Here is a 16,395-nt window from a genome sequence, read left to right as displayed (position 1 = left end):
GGTTCAAACCAACCAGCCACTCCTCAGAAGGAAGATGGGGCAATCTACTTCCGTAGTGATACTGCCTTGGAAACCCAAGGAGGGGTCGCTACGAGTCGGGTCCAATTCGACGGCACATAACAACAACAACAACCAAAATGTCAGTGTTTCAAATCCACCAGCCACTCTGCAGGAGAAAGATAAGGCAATCTGCTTCCTTAAAGATTTACAACCCTTTTGCACATACAGTACTGTGTTGTCAGTGAAGGCAAACATGTGTATACAGGGGGACAGATGGGTGGACAGGCTGAACAATATGAGCACTGAAGAACGTGTGCAAAAAAAAGTATGTCTATGAAGCAGGGAGTGTAGCCAAGACCATGTATTGGGTTGGCAGACAAGGGTCCTAGAAGTGTACTTGTATGATCTGAATTCCCACGTGTATAGTAGAGCTGACAAGAGACAAGGCTGTAGTCCCTTCTTGGTCACAGTCAGCTACCCAGAGGGAGCGAGTAGTTGAACCTGTGGGCTTGGGACCATAGTCGCAGGGGTCATCAAGCTCAATTGGCAGAACATACCACACAAAACATTATTCCACCTCCTACTTTGGCAAGTAGTGACTGGGATCTTAAAAGCTTACAAGCAACCATCTAGATGCAATGATGGGTCTCACCTCGTCCAGAGCAAAGAATGGAGAAAACCAAAGATTTGTGGAAACAATTAGTCCCAGAGACTGGTACACCATGCGATCCTCAGCCTGTACAACTATGAGCCCAGAAGAACTAGATGGTGCATGGCTACCACTGTCAATCACTCGGAGGGGGATCTATGTAGGAGATCCTGGATAGAGAGGGAAAACAATGTGGAACAAAACTAAAAATTATTTGGAGAAAAAAAAAAAAAGGACTAGGTTTGCTGGTCTGATAGAGCCTGGTGGAACCACTGAGACTATAGCTCCTAGCTGCCCTTCAAGTCTGGAACTGAACCCACACCTTTGGCTTCCAGCCAAACAAAGGACAGGCATATGAGTTGAACATTTACTTGAGGTAGATACACTCCTTGGAGAAATCAATCATGGGAGAAAAAAGGGCTGTTTATGCACAGGGAGACAGCTCAGGAGGCAGGAGTGCATGGAGGAATGGACACAAGGAAGAGGTAACTATGAGGAGGAAGTGGGAGGGGAGCTATTGCATTGTGGTAAATTGTAGTCAATGTCATGAGACAAAGTGTATGTGAACTGCTGTATGGAAAGTGAATTTGCTCTGTAAATTTTCACCCAAATCCAAATTTAAAAAAAAATAATAATATTTACAGCCTTGGAAACCCAGTGGGGGTCGCTATGAGTTGGAATTGACTCGGTGGCAGTGAGTTTGATTTTGGATATGTGTAAAGCAGGTCTCAAGATTCAAGTATGAACTTTTGCCACCAATTTATGCCCCAGAATTTACCCAATCTCACCAGTGAGCTTTCCTTCTTGCCTTTACAGCTGTGAAGAGAGCTCTCCTTGGAGAAATGCTAACCTACTCTTTTAGTGCCCTTCTTCTGTTCACTGAGAACTCGGGCTCATTATCCATAATCTTTTGCTTTTGAATTTTCACAAAACTCCAAGCCCAAACACACTGCCATCGAATTGATTCTGACTCACAGGAGCCCTATAAGACAGTGTAGAGCTGCCCCAAAGGGTTTCCAAGACTGCAAATCTTTATGGAAGAAGACTGCCTCATCTTTTTCCTATGGAGTGGCTGTTAGATTTGAACAGGCAATGTCTGGGTTAGCATCTGAGTGCTTTAACGATTATGCCACTAGAACTCCTCATAAAGTCCTCAATAATCAGTTAAGGTGATAAATTTTCAACCATATTCAGTATTTAATCTTGAATTGATACATTATTTGGAATACTATTTATGTACAGTGTCAGTGGGTATGGCTGCACTGCTGCTAATGTTGATGATGATGGCAGTGAGGGACACCACTTGCTGAGAGCCTAGGCACTGTGCTGGGCATTTACAGTCCTGAAAATTGATAATTCATTAGTACATGGCTTCTTTGATCTTCATATTTTAGTTCTATTCTTCAGCAGATTGACACCTTGCACAAAGGGAAAGCAAAAGAAGGAAGAGAAGAGAGAAATCAGGTCAGAACAAGTTTTAATAGATTTGGTGAGAAAAAAAATGTTACTCTTATGGATTGAGTTGTATCCTCTGCCAAAAAAAGATATACTGAAGTCCTAACCCCTTGGTAAGAAATAGGAAGAAGGAAGACTGAAGAAGAATTGATGCCTTTGAATTATGATGTTGGTAAAGTATACTGAACATACTGTAGACTGCCAGAAGAATGAACAAATCTATCTTGGAAAATGTATAGCCAGAACGCTCCTTGGAAACATGGATGGTGAGAATTCATTTCACACACTTTGGACATGTTATCAGGAGGGATCAGTCCCTGGAGAAGGACTTAATGCTTGATAAAGTAAAGGGTAAGTGAAAAAGGAGAAGACGTTCAATGAGATGGATTGACACAGTGGCTGCAACAATGGGCATAAACATGGCAACAATTGTGAGGACCTGGCAGTGTTTTGTTCTGTTGCACATGGGGTCTCTGTGAGTCAGAACTGATCTCAATGGCATCTAACAACAACCACCACCCTGGTACTTGTTTGGAAATAAGGCCTCTGACGATGTCATTATCAGTGAAGTTAATATGAGTACATACTGGATAAGGTGGGTTCTAATCCAGTCTGAGTGGTGTCCTATAAAAGAGGGAAAGAGACACAGAGAACAAGACAGAGGAGACAGACACAGAAGCCTGGGAAAATGCATCATCAGCCAAAGACAAGAAGAGACAACATATTTCTATTGTATAAAAGTCGCCTAGTTTGTGGTATTTTGTATGGTAGCCCTAAGAACTTAATACACTGACTTAAAAAAAAAAAAAAATGAAAACAATCACTTAATTACAGCTCCTACACTATCTCTGCATTTCATTTATTTTCTCTGACCTTCAGAGAATAAACTGGTCACTAGGTTTACCTGTATCAATAAGTTGGTCATCTTAGGTAATAAAATCATAGACTGAAAACTTTATGCTTTTTTGAATTGAATTGCTTCAGTACAACATACACAGAAGCTTAATTGTCAATGGAAAAAAAACTAAAACAGAGCACTTACTGTAGCTGTAAATCTACTCAGCCAATTAACAAATATGTATATTACGCTAAGCCTCAAGTTTTATGTTACATTCAACTTTTCCTTATTATTAGTGTACCATCTTGTGGGTGTGAATCAATCAAGGAGGTGTATTTGGCTGAGTGCTATCTAAATGGAGTTAATATATCTAGACTTCACCAACTTCAGGACAATGCGTATCTAAAGTCAGATATTCTCAACTGATCAGAATTAGATTACTGATTAGATTACTCCTATTTGCTTTAGCTAGAGAGGAGTTATTTCAATCTATTAAAAATTTCCAAAACAATGTATATGTCACCGACGTTTGGCGCACAGTTTTTATTTCCATTTTGTCTTTTTATTTCTGCTTTGGGGAGACCAAATTCCACCATCCTCTGGATGTAAGAAAGAGAGAGGTTTTTCTTTTTACACATAGAAGACATATCTAGTACCTCAGGACTTTTTGTCTCCTGAGCCGCAGCTTAACAGCATTAGCAAATGCAGTTCAGCCAGAGGGGAGCTGAGCAGCAGCTGAGTCAGTCTAATAATTCACACTGGGGAAAGCCCTTGGAATTCAGAGGCCCACTGCCCAGCTGGAGAGACAAATCTAATCTCTGCTAATGATGTTCCTCCCTCTCTCTCCTACCAGGGCTGGGCTTTTTACACATGTGCACATAATTACATATGCACACTCAGAGTCCAGTGAAGCCAAACAGCACAGCATCGAGGATTAAATTACACAGTAAGACTTCCAGGAGTCATCTGGCCTCTACATCCTGTCTCATAAATGCTGTCCATGGTTCATATTGTGGCGCTGTTATGGATCTGAAGCGTTCAAAAACACATACAACTAAATACTAAAATCCAAAGGTGAAAAGGTTTTAAAATTATGAAACTGGTATAATTAGCTTGACTTCTTAAATAGTTTTAAATAAGCAAATAGATACTAGGAGGCAGACAGACACACAGATTTTGTTCCAAAAATAACTTGAAGCTGTTGACAAAAATGCACACAGTACAATAGGGAAAGAGGTGAAAGAAACTAAGAATAAAAATGTTACAAACAAAATGCCAGGGTAAAAACCAGTAGATAAAAATCATTTGTGTGCTGCTATTGTTGTTAGGTGCTGTCCAGTCGGCTCCAACCCACAGCAACCCTGTGTACAACAGAACGAAACACTGTGTGCTAACAACAGTTAAAGATGGTGCACAGGCTTGGCGGGAGATCTGTGTAGGAGATCCCGGACAGAGCAGGAGAACAACGTGGAATAAAACTCAAACAAACAAACAAAAAAGGACCAGGCTTGCTGGTCTGAAAAAGCCTGGTGAAACCACTGAGACTATAGCCCCTAGCTGCCCTTCATGTCTGGAATTGAACTCAGTCCTGTGGCTTCCAGCCAAATAAAAGACCGGCATATGGGCTGAACATTTATATCAGGTAGACACACTCCTTGGAGAGCTCAAACATGGCAGAACAGAAGGGCAGTGTACGCAGAGGAAGACAGCTCAGGGAGTGCACAGGAGGGAAGGACACAGGGAAGAGGGAACTATGGGGAGGGAGTGGGAGGGGAGCTGTTACATTGTGGGAAGTTGCAGTCAGTGTCATGAGACAAAATGTGTATGAACTGCTGTAAGGAAGATGAAATTGCTCTGTAAACGTTTATCCAAATCACAATAAAAATTAAAAAAAAAAAAAAAAAAAAAAAAAAAAAAAAAAAAAGACGGTACACAGATTTGGCCCAGAACTTTCTGTGGGTCAAAATAAAAAGAAAGCCACAATTTATTATGCAAGTAAGATAAAAACATACCAATTTCCCAAGAGGAGCAGTGTTTACTTGTCCTGAGGCCTGGGAGGGCTTTCTTGTACTGATCCACACAAAATGAGGGAGACAAAAGAGCCTCAACAATCCCCTCCAAGCAAATATGGTAGCATCTTTCGCGGATAGTTTTTGGAGTATGTCTCCATTCAAGCTGAGAGCCCCAGGTAGACCAGAACAACAATACTGATGAAAAGACATTCCAAAGAAGACTCTCTTGCTCTTTCAAAGTCTGATTTAATCCAAGAAGGCACGGACTACATCTTCAGGGAATCCAATTTGACCATGACATATACTCAAACTTTCAAAAAAAAATTGAGCAGCTAAGATTATAGGTTATATTCTCTGGCAAGAACATGGAATGCAAGTATTCTGGACTTACATTTAAGGGTAGAACAATAAATTTTAACAATCAACCAAGAAGAAAGAGCTGGCACTTTCTTATGAAAATTCAGGAGTCTGACCAGAATGTGTTTTTCAAAACCTCATCTCCATCCACGGTTGGGCCAAGAAAGATAAGCCTGACTTTGGGGTTATTTGTTATCACAATTCATTATGTTCTTCACATTCTGAGGAAATTTTATTTTCAACATTTTTATAAGTATTTTCATACAAAGCCCTCTGCAAATACTATCAGTTATTTTAAAGAGAGGAAAGCAATTTAATAGTTAATATCTGTGCCACTTTACTGAGTAGATGGGGCGTGGTGAGGCAGGGAGCCACCATCTGGGGCTTTAAATTATAATCCTGCTACATGGTAATGGACGAGGACTGATCCATGGAGCTCCCCTAACAGAATCCATCTATCAGTGCAGCCATCCATAGAAGGGACGGAAGAAAAGGGCAGCCTTCAAATACAGACAAGCGACTCTGCTATGGCAGAAATATACAGCGCCGGCAGATTGTTAAAAGCAACTCTCAGACACCATCTCCCATACCAAATTCCTGGAAATTACAGGGAAAATTCTCACACTTTCAATATTGGCAATTGGCGAGGATTTTAGGATTCAAGAAGGTCAGGGTGAGAAAACATCAAATGAGACAGAACAAACAATAGGTTTAGGGCTACTTCATCTATTTGTTAATCAACTTGCAAGTATCTCTAGAAAAAAGAAAAACGGTGGCATTATTTACCAAAAAAATGAAAACTAGTAAGAAGTTAACCTAGCAAGAAGCTACCAGGTTTTGCATGCATGTGCTGGAGTAAACTTGCAGAACCCTAAACAAGGTACCCTATTGCTGTTGCTAGCTGTCTTTGAGTCCATTCTGATTCATGGCAACCCCATCTGTGCAGAACAGACCTGCATCACAGGGTTTTCAAGGCACTGACCTTTCAGAAATACATCATCAGACCCGTCTTCCGATGCACCTCTGGGTGGGTTCAAACCACCAACCTTTCAGTTAATAGTCATGCACTTAACCATTTGTGCTACCCTGGGACCATAACAAGGTGCCCTAGTGGCTGACTATTCTCTTCTGCCTCTAACAGTAAGCTAAAGTCTTCTCCACTTCGGAGTATTTTCCCAAAATATGTTCATTTTAAACATGGTAAAAGCACGGGGGAAAGAAAAGAAAACAGGACAGAAAAGAAAAGAAGAAAGGAACAATTCTAATTACAAGGTAAACAGTAAAGAAAATCGACTTTATCAAAATAATCAGTTTTGTTTTTTTTTAAAAAAAACTCTCATAAGGTTATTTTTTGAGGTCTCAGATAAAGGGCATGTGAGATCATTCTTAGAGAATACAAGTTACAAGTGCTAGAACTGTTTTTTGGGGGGCATGCTGCTTAAAATTAAGGTAAGATCTACCATATCTTCTAAGATATCAAGGAGCTTTACAGACATCCTCACCACAGCCATCGAAGAAAGGTACTCTTTAGACCTGCCAGCCAAAGACAACTCCTGAAAACCTGCCATTTCTGTGAGGAAGGTGGTCACTTATCAGGTATTTTCTATTCAGCTCACTCACTGATTCCACAAATGCTGTTCATCACCTACTATGCCAGTTCTTTAAGGAGTAAGGATGCTGCAAAGATGAACAAGATTATAGATCCCTGCGTGGAGTTTACAATCTATTAGAGGAAAAATACATGAATCAATAATTATAATGTACTGTGAGAAGCTCTATAAAGGAGATCAGGACAAATTTTTTAAGTACCAAGAAAGGAAAATTGCTTTCCAGGATGAATAAGGAAGGGGTATAAAGACTATCAAGGAGTCCTGGTGGCACACAGCTGCTAACCAAAAGGTCAGTGGTTCAAACCCACCAGCTACTCCATGGGAGAAATATGTGGCAATCTGCTTCCGAAAAGATTACAGCCTTGGAAACCCTATGGGCCATGGAGCAGTTCTACTCTGTCCTATAGAGTCAGAATCAACTTGATGGTAATGCTTTTTTTTTTAAAAAAAAATTTAATTTTAATTTTTTAATTTAAGAGCTTGTTTTACATTCAACGTTCCTTGTACATTTGGTTTCATTCCCCATTTACCATGTCCAACTCTAACCCAATCACCTCCCCTCCCTACTCTGTAACCCTTCCCCTGTGCCCCTCGTATTTATGCACTCCTGTTTGTCCTGCATTTCTTCAATTTGAATGTTGGTCCTCTGGTGTCCCGTGGTCTATTGCTCTAAGGGATATATTACCATAGAGTATGTGGGTGTGTCATCCTGGGTTGAGTGGTCTGCGGGTACATCTTGTTAACTATTGGGCTGAGAGCCAGCCCCTGGGGGTGAGTTTTATTCCAGGTGCAGCATGTATTCCAGGGCCATACTATTGGGGATCTCACCAGACTCCATCCGACCAGTAATTCTGGTCATTATTGAGTTTTTGGATTTTGTTCCACGTTTTCCCTCCCACTCTACCCAGGGTCTCCAGATTTGATCCTTTCCTGAGTTGTTGGCATTGGTAGCCAGGCACTATTTTTAAATAAAGAATATTAGTTAGCAGGATTGGTATGCACAAAGGCATAAAACCCACTGCTGTTGAGTCAGATCCGACTCATAGCAACCCCTCCCTTGGGTTTCCGAGGTGGGATCACTACAGAAGTAGATTGCCCAATCTTCCTTCCGAGGAGTGGCTAGCTGGTGGGTCTGAACCGCTAGCCTTCTGGTTAGCAGTCAGATGGCTATTTGGGGAGTGGAGGAAACTTCAGTAGGGCTGGCGGGAGGTGATGAGGAATGTATAAGACATAGCTGGGATAAATTAGAGGAATTTTTCCTATGGACAGAGAACTAGGGACAGGTTAAGGGAGGTATCGTGATTAGATTTGAAAGGTGATTCTGTTTAAGAGTAGAAAATGGATGGAGGAAAGATGGAGGGCAGAAAAAAGGTAATATCGAAAATGGAATAATTTGAGAGGTATTCAGAAGACAGAATCGATAGGACATAGTGACTGGCTGGAGGTTGAAAGACTAAATGAACAAACAGACAGTGGTCAGATCATATATAAAAATAAACTCTGACCCACTAACTGCAGCATCTGCCCAGGAGGACAGACCACTATCTTTGGCAGCTACCCCAGGATGTCAAATCACTATCTGCAGCTACTAGTCCAGGAAGCCAAACAATCCCTGTAACAAAGGGCACAAACCGGCCAGAACTTGATTAAAAACCAACAGTTTCCTTAATGTCTGTCCCCAAATCCAACTTAGGACTAACCAGAAAAAGCAAATAGGCCCCCCAAAACAAATCACATAAAATGTGCCACTTCTAGTTAGCCTACATGCAGCTTCCCCATGCCAACAGCCTGCACTTGGTGCACACCTGAAACCTTCCCTTTTTTCCACCACTAAGCTCCCTCTCTCTGCCTGCCTTTGAGTCTCTGCCAAATGAAAGTGAAGGTGGCTGACTCCCTTGCTATACTGAGCTTTGAATAAATAGCCTTTGTTTGCTCTTATTTGGATTTTTGTTTGTTTGTTGTCACAATGTGATGGTGAGAGAGGGCTTTCCAGTGTGGAGGACTAGATGACACCAAATAAGGCAGAAAATACAGGCTAGGTGCCAGCGAGGGAACTGCTGGAGGAGGTCATACTTTTAGAAATTCCATCAGAGAAGACAGTTGGAAACAAGGAATAAGGAAGTAGCTAAACTGAAACTGGGACAAAGAGCTACAAATATTGTTGGGGAGACAAATACTAGGGAAAACTTCACACAGTTATCATACTCAGGTTAGGAGAATAATAAATTCTATTGGTCTGCTTTGGCCTTAGCTGGGTGATCAGTCTTATCCTTTCTTAAGGGTAATCTTATTTTCTTTTCTCTTTCATGATCTTCCTGAATCTACACCAAGCCCCAGCTCTCCCCTCAACTCACTAATACACATTCAAATAATCTCCTATCCTTTCCTCCCACCACCCATATGTCAGTTTGTCGTACAGTGTTAGCCTGTGTGTTGCTATGAAGCTGGAAGCTATGCTACCGCTATTTCAAACATCAGCAAGGTCACTCATGGTGGACAGTTTTCAGCACAGCTTCCAGACTATGTATGACAGACTACTAAAAATCAGCCAACGAAAACCCTATGGATTTCAATAGAGTATTGTTCAATACAATGCTGGAAGATAAGCCCCCTAGGTTAGAAGGCACTCAAAATACACAGTGGCTATAACAATGAACTTGAGCATTCTAACGCTTATGATGATGGTGTGGGATTGAGTGACATTTTGCTCTTTTGTACGAGGTCACCATGAATCAGAGTTGACTCAACAGCACCTAACAACAACCCTTTCCCCAGCCTTTCTTCAAAATCCTGTCTTCCATGAGGTGCTTTTGGGTCTCCTCAATAGACCAGATAGCTAAAAGATACAAAAGTGAACACAGATAACAAACTACCTCCATCATCAAAGGCCAAATCCACTTTTCCATTGGCTTCTTCACATCTTTATTGTTTTATTTAAACTTTAAATCTCTTGAATATAACACTTGCCTACCTCTGAGTTCTAATGACCATCAACAATTAGGACTGCCTAATATGGGCACCAGAGTGACACAGTGGCTGCAATGATGGGCTCAAGTATAACAGCAAGGATTGTGGGGATGGTGCCCAACTGGGCAGTGTTTCATTCTATTGTACACAGGGTCGCTATGAGTCGGAGTCAATAACAGCAATGTGGGCACCAAGAGCCTCGGTGGCACAATAGTTAAGTGTTTGGCTGCTAACCAAAAGGTTGGTGTTTGAACCTACCCAGTAGCTCCATGAGAGGAAGACCTGGTGATCTGCTTCCATAAAGAAAATACTATGGTACAATTACACTCTGTTGCATGAGGCCCTATGAGTCAAAATCGAGTTGATGGCACATTACAACAATGACATAGGCACCATTATTCCAAAGCCTTTCCAGAACAGCTACTATTTCCATGAATATCAGAGTATATCTGCATTGATGTTAAAAGCTTAAGTCTCCAGAGAAAATGATTCTGACTCTTCATTATCTTCAAAAGATTGAAAGGAGGAAGTCAGTACTGCATTTAAAACCTCTCCTGAGTGCCTGCCGCATGCAAGGCACTGGGCTTTGTTAGAAATCACGTGGGGATACAAAGGTGAAAAGATAACATCCTCTTTATCTTCTGGTGTACCTGACATATTTCATAACTTAGTTCTAAAAAAAGACATGGTCCCTGCTCTTCAAAACTCAAGTCTAGTAGGGGAGCTAGCCACAAAGACAAATAGTTCTAAATCAAGGCAGACCGTGATGAATGCTCGTATTGAAGGTAAAAAGTGCAGTAGGATAATAGGGAATAGAGAGGTTATTAATCTTTCAGCTTTGGGGCAACAAGAGACTGGTCATCTGTTTCCACAGAAACATGAAACCAAAAGTTTGAAATTTGAGGGGAAAATGCCTTTCTTGCTGATGCATCTGATAAGTCTTAAATGGATATTTCTGCTTCTATAACTAAAAAGCCTAGCCTTTTGGGGCACAGGCCTGAAATGGCTGCCAGGTCCTCTTTCTAAGGCTCTTTGCTGTTTCTCAGAACAGGTAGCACTGCTTGTCAGCTCCTTACACCACACCATTCCCAATGTTCCTCCCAATCCAGTCTGTCCAAATCCACTGCCACTGAGTCGATTCCAACTCATAGTGACCCTTTAGGGTTTCCAAGGCTGTAAATCTTCACAGAAGCTGACTGCCACAAACCTCCCAGGGTCTGTACTCATAGGCAGTCAGCATTCTGCCTTCTCCTTCACCCCTCCACCCTACTCCCCACCCCACATACAAGGCAAGAGGTGAGCTAACAGCTTCCAGTGACTAATTTCACAGGACAAAAAGGTTGCAGATTCCCTTTAAGTACAGTTCTTCCAGAAGGCAGGCAGGGGCCAGGCAGCCTTTCAGAGTCCCCCTGGCATATGGGCAGGCTCTACTCCAGTCTCATCCACATTGCCACTGACAGGCCTGGGACCGAAGCCTGACAGGAATATTTAAAAATCCTGGCTCCAGTCCACTCCACAGCCCTCGTGCCAGGCAGAGAAGTGTGTATTTGCATCTTTTTTGGCATATGACTCCTTAGATATATAAGGGTCAGACTGATGACTCCTTTCCTTGCCCCGCCCCCCCCAGACAGAAATGCAAAGAAAAAAATAAAACTCCTGTTTAAAGCTGGGAGTTTTTGGTAAAGCTCTAAGATCTTTGTATATAATCAAAACAAAAGATTTAGACTTCCTCCAGGAAATCTAAGTAGGTTTATCTACAGTGCAACATAAATATTTGCTATGCTGAAATATGCTATACACTAGAGCACTTATGAACTGCATAAGAGCATTTAATACTAGTCAACATTGATGACTTTAGAAATTTTGCAGTTTGATACTTTGGAAAAAAGATACCAGGAGTCCCAGCTGTGCCATAAATTAGTTGTTTGACCTTGGGCAAGTCATCTAATCTCCGTGGGCCTCCATTTAATTGTCTGTAAATCAAAGGATTTGGATTAGAATGATCTCTAAGGTCCCTCTCAGGAACTGAAAAACATCCTGTGAATATAAGGAATAGGATGTCTTGAAACTGACTGCTTCTCATCACGAGCAACGCTCAACGTGGGGCACATCCATCAAGAGACTCTCGCATTGTAAAGAGGATTGAATCCAGTAACCTCGCCTGTTTCAACTTTAACATTCCCTCATTTTATGGATTAGTTCTGGAGACCATAAATAAATGAAATTAATTTAATAGTAAGAGGGTGAGGGGGGAGACACCTTCTAGTTACAGTAAATGTTTGCTGTTATGTTAGCTGAGCAATGACAGGTATTGCAAGTCACTGTGTAGCTAATAGGGACTGTTTGTCTTGTGCCAGGTTGCTGGGTGGTGTCAATAACTCTGCAAACATAACACCCAGCCATGAAAAGGTCTAAATGCCTTCAGTCACTCCAGACTGAGCACATAGGGTTTCATCACACAAACCTTTCTGATTGCCAGTCAGGAAAAATTAAGGGAAGAGGCCCACAATCAGCTCACATTTGTTGGGGGGCATACTTACGTTCTCCATAGTAAGTGTGTTCCACTGGTTTGACATAGGGAAATTATATCAAGAGTGGCAGATAATAGCATTAACCACTTACATTATCTCTTACACTTACAAGAATCATTTCTCTTAGTTTACAGAACGAGTTGAGTTTCCAAAGTAATCTCATATCCTCATAGTAGCCTCATACGAGTCATGTGAGGTGGGTAGAGCAGGTTGTTATAGAGCCTCCTCTAAGGAAAATAAAGATTTGGGAACATGACCCTTCTTTAACAATGGGAAACTGGTCAAATCCTTATTATATCACTTTCAACTGCTTGAAATGCTTCTGTCACAAGAGGCCCGGCAGGATAAATATCTATCTATCTTTTTATGATTTCAGTGTATATATATAAATTCAGGGAATGACAGAGAAATAAAATAGTTATGGAATTTCAGGAAAACCATTTTTAAAACAACAATCTTGAATCATAATGGTGCTTTGAAAAGCTGAGTTAGAAAAAGTTGAATAAGAAATGTCTGTTGCATCTGGAAGGAGCTCTAGTGGTGCAGTGGTTAAAGCATTTGGCTGGTAACCAAAAGGCCAGCAGTTCAAACCCACTGGCCACTCCATAGGACAAAGATGTGACAGTCTGCTTCCATAACGATTTACAAACTTGGAAAGTTCTATTCTGTCCTGTAGGTTTGCTATCAGTTGGAATCAACTCAGCAGCAGTGGGTTTAGTTTTTTGGTTTTGGTTGCATCTGGGAAATTATAAAAGGGGGCCAAAAAACTTATAACAAACTCAATTTAGGTTGTAATCTAGCGATATGATTCTGGAACCATGTAATGATAAAGCTTGGTATACTGGGGAGAAAGAATGAAAAATCAGTATATTGGAAAGAGTGAAAGATAAGTATACTGGAAAAAAAGAATGAAAAGCAAAGTATTTGAAATAGGTGATAAACGTATCAAGAAACAAAGACCTCTCTACAGAAATTATACTGAAAAAACTAAATTTAGATTGATACAGAATTAAGCAAAGGAGCTAAGTGCTAAATATAGCCCATATTCAAACAAAAGATTTTGATATAAAGTCAGAAAGCAAAAGCTTTAAGCCTTAGAAGGAAAAGATCCTAGTATCTGTGAAGGCACCTAGAGGACATACATGTTTTTTGTACCTTATCTTATTTATTCTTTATCCTTCATGGACATTAATATTATCATTACTTTATAGATGAGAAAACGGAGACTCAGAGAGGTTAGGTAAGTTGTCCATGGTTACACTTGTGAGGTCCATCTGATTTCAAAGCCTAGGTCCTTCTACCAAGTTAATTCTCCTTAGAAAAGGTTATAAATTTTGTAGTTATATTTAGTTACTGGAAGTATAAGAAATTAAGAAATAGTTTTTCTTTTCTAATAATCTTTAGGCAAAACTACATGAGATATTTTAGTTTAAATCATCCATCCTAGTGATATATGCTTTGTTGTTGTTGTTTTGCCGTGGAGTCAGACCCGACTCACAGTGACCCCTTCTTGGGTTTCCAAAGCAGTATAACTACAGAAGTAGATTGCCCAACCTTCCTTCCGAGGAGTGGCTGGTGGGTTTGAACCTCCAGCCTTCTGGTTAGCAGTCAAGTGCCTTAGGCACTATGCTACCAGACATGCACTTTAGTGTCAGAAAAATTAGGTATGAATCCTGGAATGCTTATTTAACCAGCTATATGATTTGGAACAAGCCAATATATTTATTCTTTCCTTCTATATATTTATGATTTCTGGATGTGATGCTTGCATCTCAGGGACAGAAAGATGTGTAAGACGTGATTCCTTATTGTCAGTTTATTTTCATTAAATCAATTAATGAAATCAAAATTATCTTCTACATTCTTAATCAGTATCATTCTTTTAGGTTTCTAGTCCAAGCAAGCAAGTACCTAGCACGGGAACATGGGATAAATGAACAGTTCTAAATAATAGGCCACTGTCTCCTATGGAAGGAGCTCTGCTGGCACAGTGCCAAAAGCATTTGACTGAGAACCAGAAGGTTGGAGGTTCAAATCCACCAGCTACTTCATGGAAGGAAGATGGGGCAATCTACTTCCAGAAAGATTTACTGCCTCAGAAACTCAATGGGGGTCACTATGAGTTGGACTCGACTTGATGGCAGTGAGTTTGATTTTTTTTTTTTGTCTCCTATGGATCAGGGGACTTCTGGGAATAATTCTTTAAAAGTCATGTAGCCAGCTAAACCACCTTGTATCACATTCCTGTTTTCCCTTGTTATTGCCTGTCTGGATCGAATTGTGTCTCCCCCCAAAATACATATTGGAGTCCTGATCCCCTATACCTGTGGATATAATCCTATTAGGAAATAGGGTTTCTTTGTTATGTTAATGAGGCCTGCTCCATGTAGGGTATGTCTTAAACATAATCACTGTTGAGACATAAAAGAGCAGATTAGGCACAGATAAAAGCAAAGACAAAAGGGGACAATCAGAAAATGATAGAAGCCTCATGGAGATCTCCAAGGCACTGAGACAAACCTGGACTAGAGAAGCTGAAACAAGGATTTCCCCCCAGTGACAAAAGAGAGCCTTCCACAGAGTCAGTGCCCTGAAATTGGACTTCTAGTCTCCTAAACTCTGACAAAGGGAGCTCTGGTGGCTCAGTGGTTAAAGCATCCAATTGCGAACCAAAAGTTTGGTGCTTCGAACCCACCAGCTGCTCTGCAGGAAAGATGAGGCGGTCTGCTCTCCTAAGGATTTACAACCTTGGAAATGCTATGGTGCAGTTCTATTGTCCTATAGGGTCATTATGATTCAGAATTGATTTAAAGGCAGTGGGCTTTTTAAACTGTGAGAATAAAATTTCTGTTCTTTAAAGCCATCTACTTGTGTGGTATTTCTGTTACAGCAGCACTAGGAAGCGACAACACTGCCCAACATGTACACCCATCTAGTTATACTAGGTAACTAGTATACCTAGTTAACTAGGTATACATCTAGTTTATGTATACCCATCTATAACATATAATTCTCTGTGCATCTTCTTCTCTGACCCCACTTCCTCCTCCTCCAAAACCTTCCCATTGTACCTTCCTATTCCATCTGCAATGTCTTCTTGGCTGAATGCTCCCTCAGCCTCCTTGAATGAATAATCAATACTGCCTGAGTACTTTCACTTTTTCTTCCCACTCACCATCACCAGTTCTAATTTATCATGAAATTCTTGTGGACATCTCATCAGCAAAAATTTGGAAAGACTTTGAAATGAGCAAAAAAGATTAGTAGGTATTCAGTCTAGAGCACCAGTCTGAGCTTATCTGAGTCTTTTGTAATTTGAAGATCTTGTTTGATGTTAGTTCTGTAAAGCTGGCCTTGATCCATGGTGACCATAAACAATGTGAACAAAATACTGCCTGGTCCCACATTAACCTCATGATCGCAAGCATGCTTGAGTCCACTGCAGCTCTCCAACCTAGGGACTCATCTTGTAGTACTATATTGGATAATATCCTGTTGTGATCCATAGGTTTTCACTGGCAAATTTTGAAAAGTAGATTGACAAACCATTCTTCCTAGTTTGTCTTAATCTGGAAGCTCTGCTGAAACCTATCCACCATAGGTGACCCTCCTGGTATTTGAAATACTGATAATATAACTTCTAGCATCATGGCAATGCAAGCCACCATAGTATGACAAACTGACAGAATGGTGGTGGTTGAGATATTTACAGTTGCGTAAATTGTAGCAAACTGATTCTTGTCCACAGAAATGCAAATGAATTGTGCCTGGTGGGGCAGGATTGATTATTGTCTCATGGGTACTGATTGGTTTTGCATCTAATTGCAAATTTGTCTCAGCATCCATAATTGTGTATGTACGTGTGCATTCTTTGAATTTTCCTTTTAACATTGTGCTAGTCTCTCATTAAAGAATTAAGTAAAATTTTTGTCACATGCTCATTTTACACGTGTGAATCATTATCCTTTGAGAATAT

The sequence above is a fragment of the Orycteropus afer genome, unplaced genomic scaffold (genome assembly GCF_000298275.1).
Source record: "Orycteropus afer afer isolate SDZICR_OR568_19922 unplaced genomic scaffold, OryAfe1.0 scaffold00032, whole genome shotgun sequence".
In the NCBI taxonomy this organism is placed as follows: domain Eukaryota; kingdom Metazoa; phylum Chordata; class Mammalia; order Tubulidentata; family Orycteropodidae; genus Orycteropus; species Orycteropus afer.
This window is presented reverse-complemented; position numbering follows the sequence as displayed.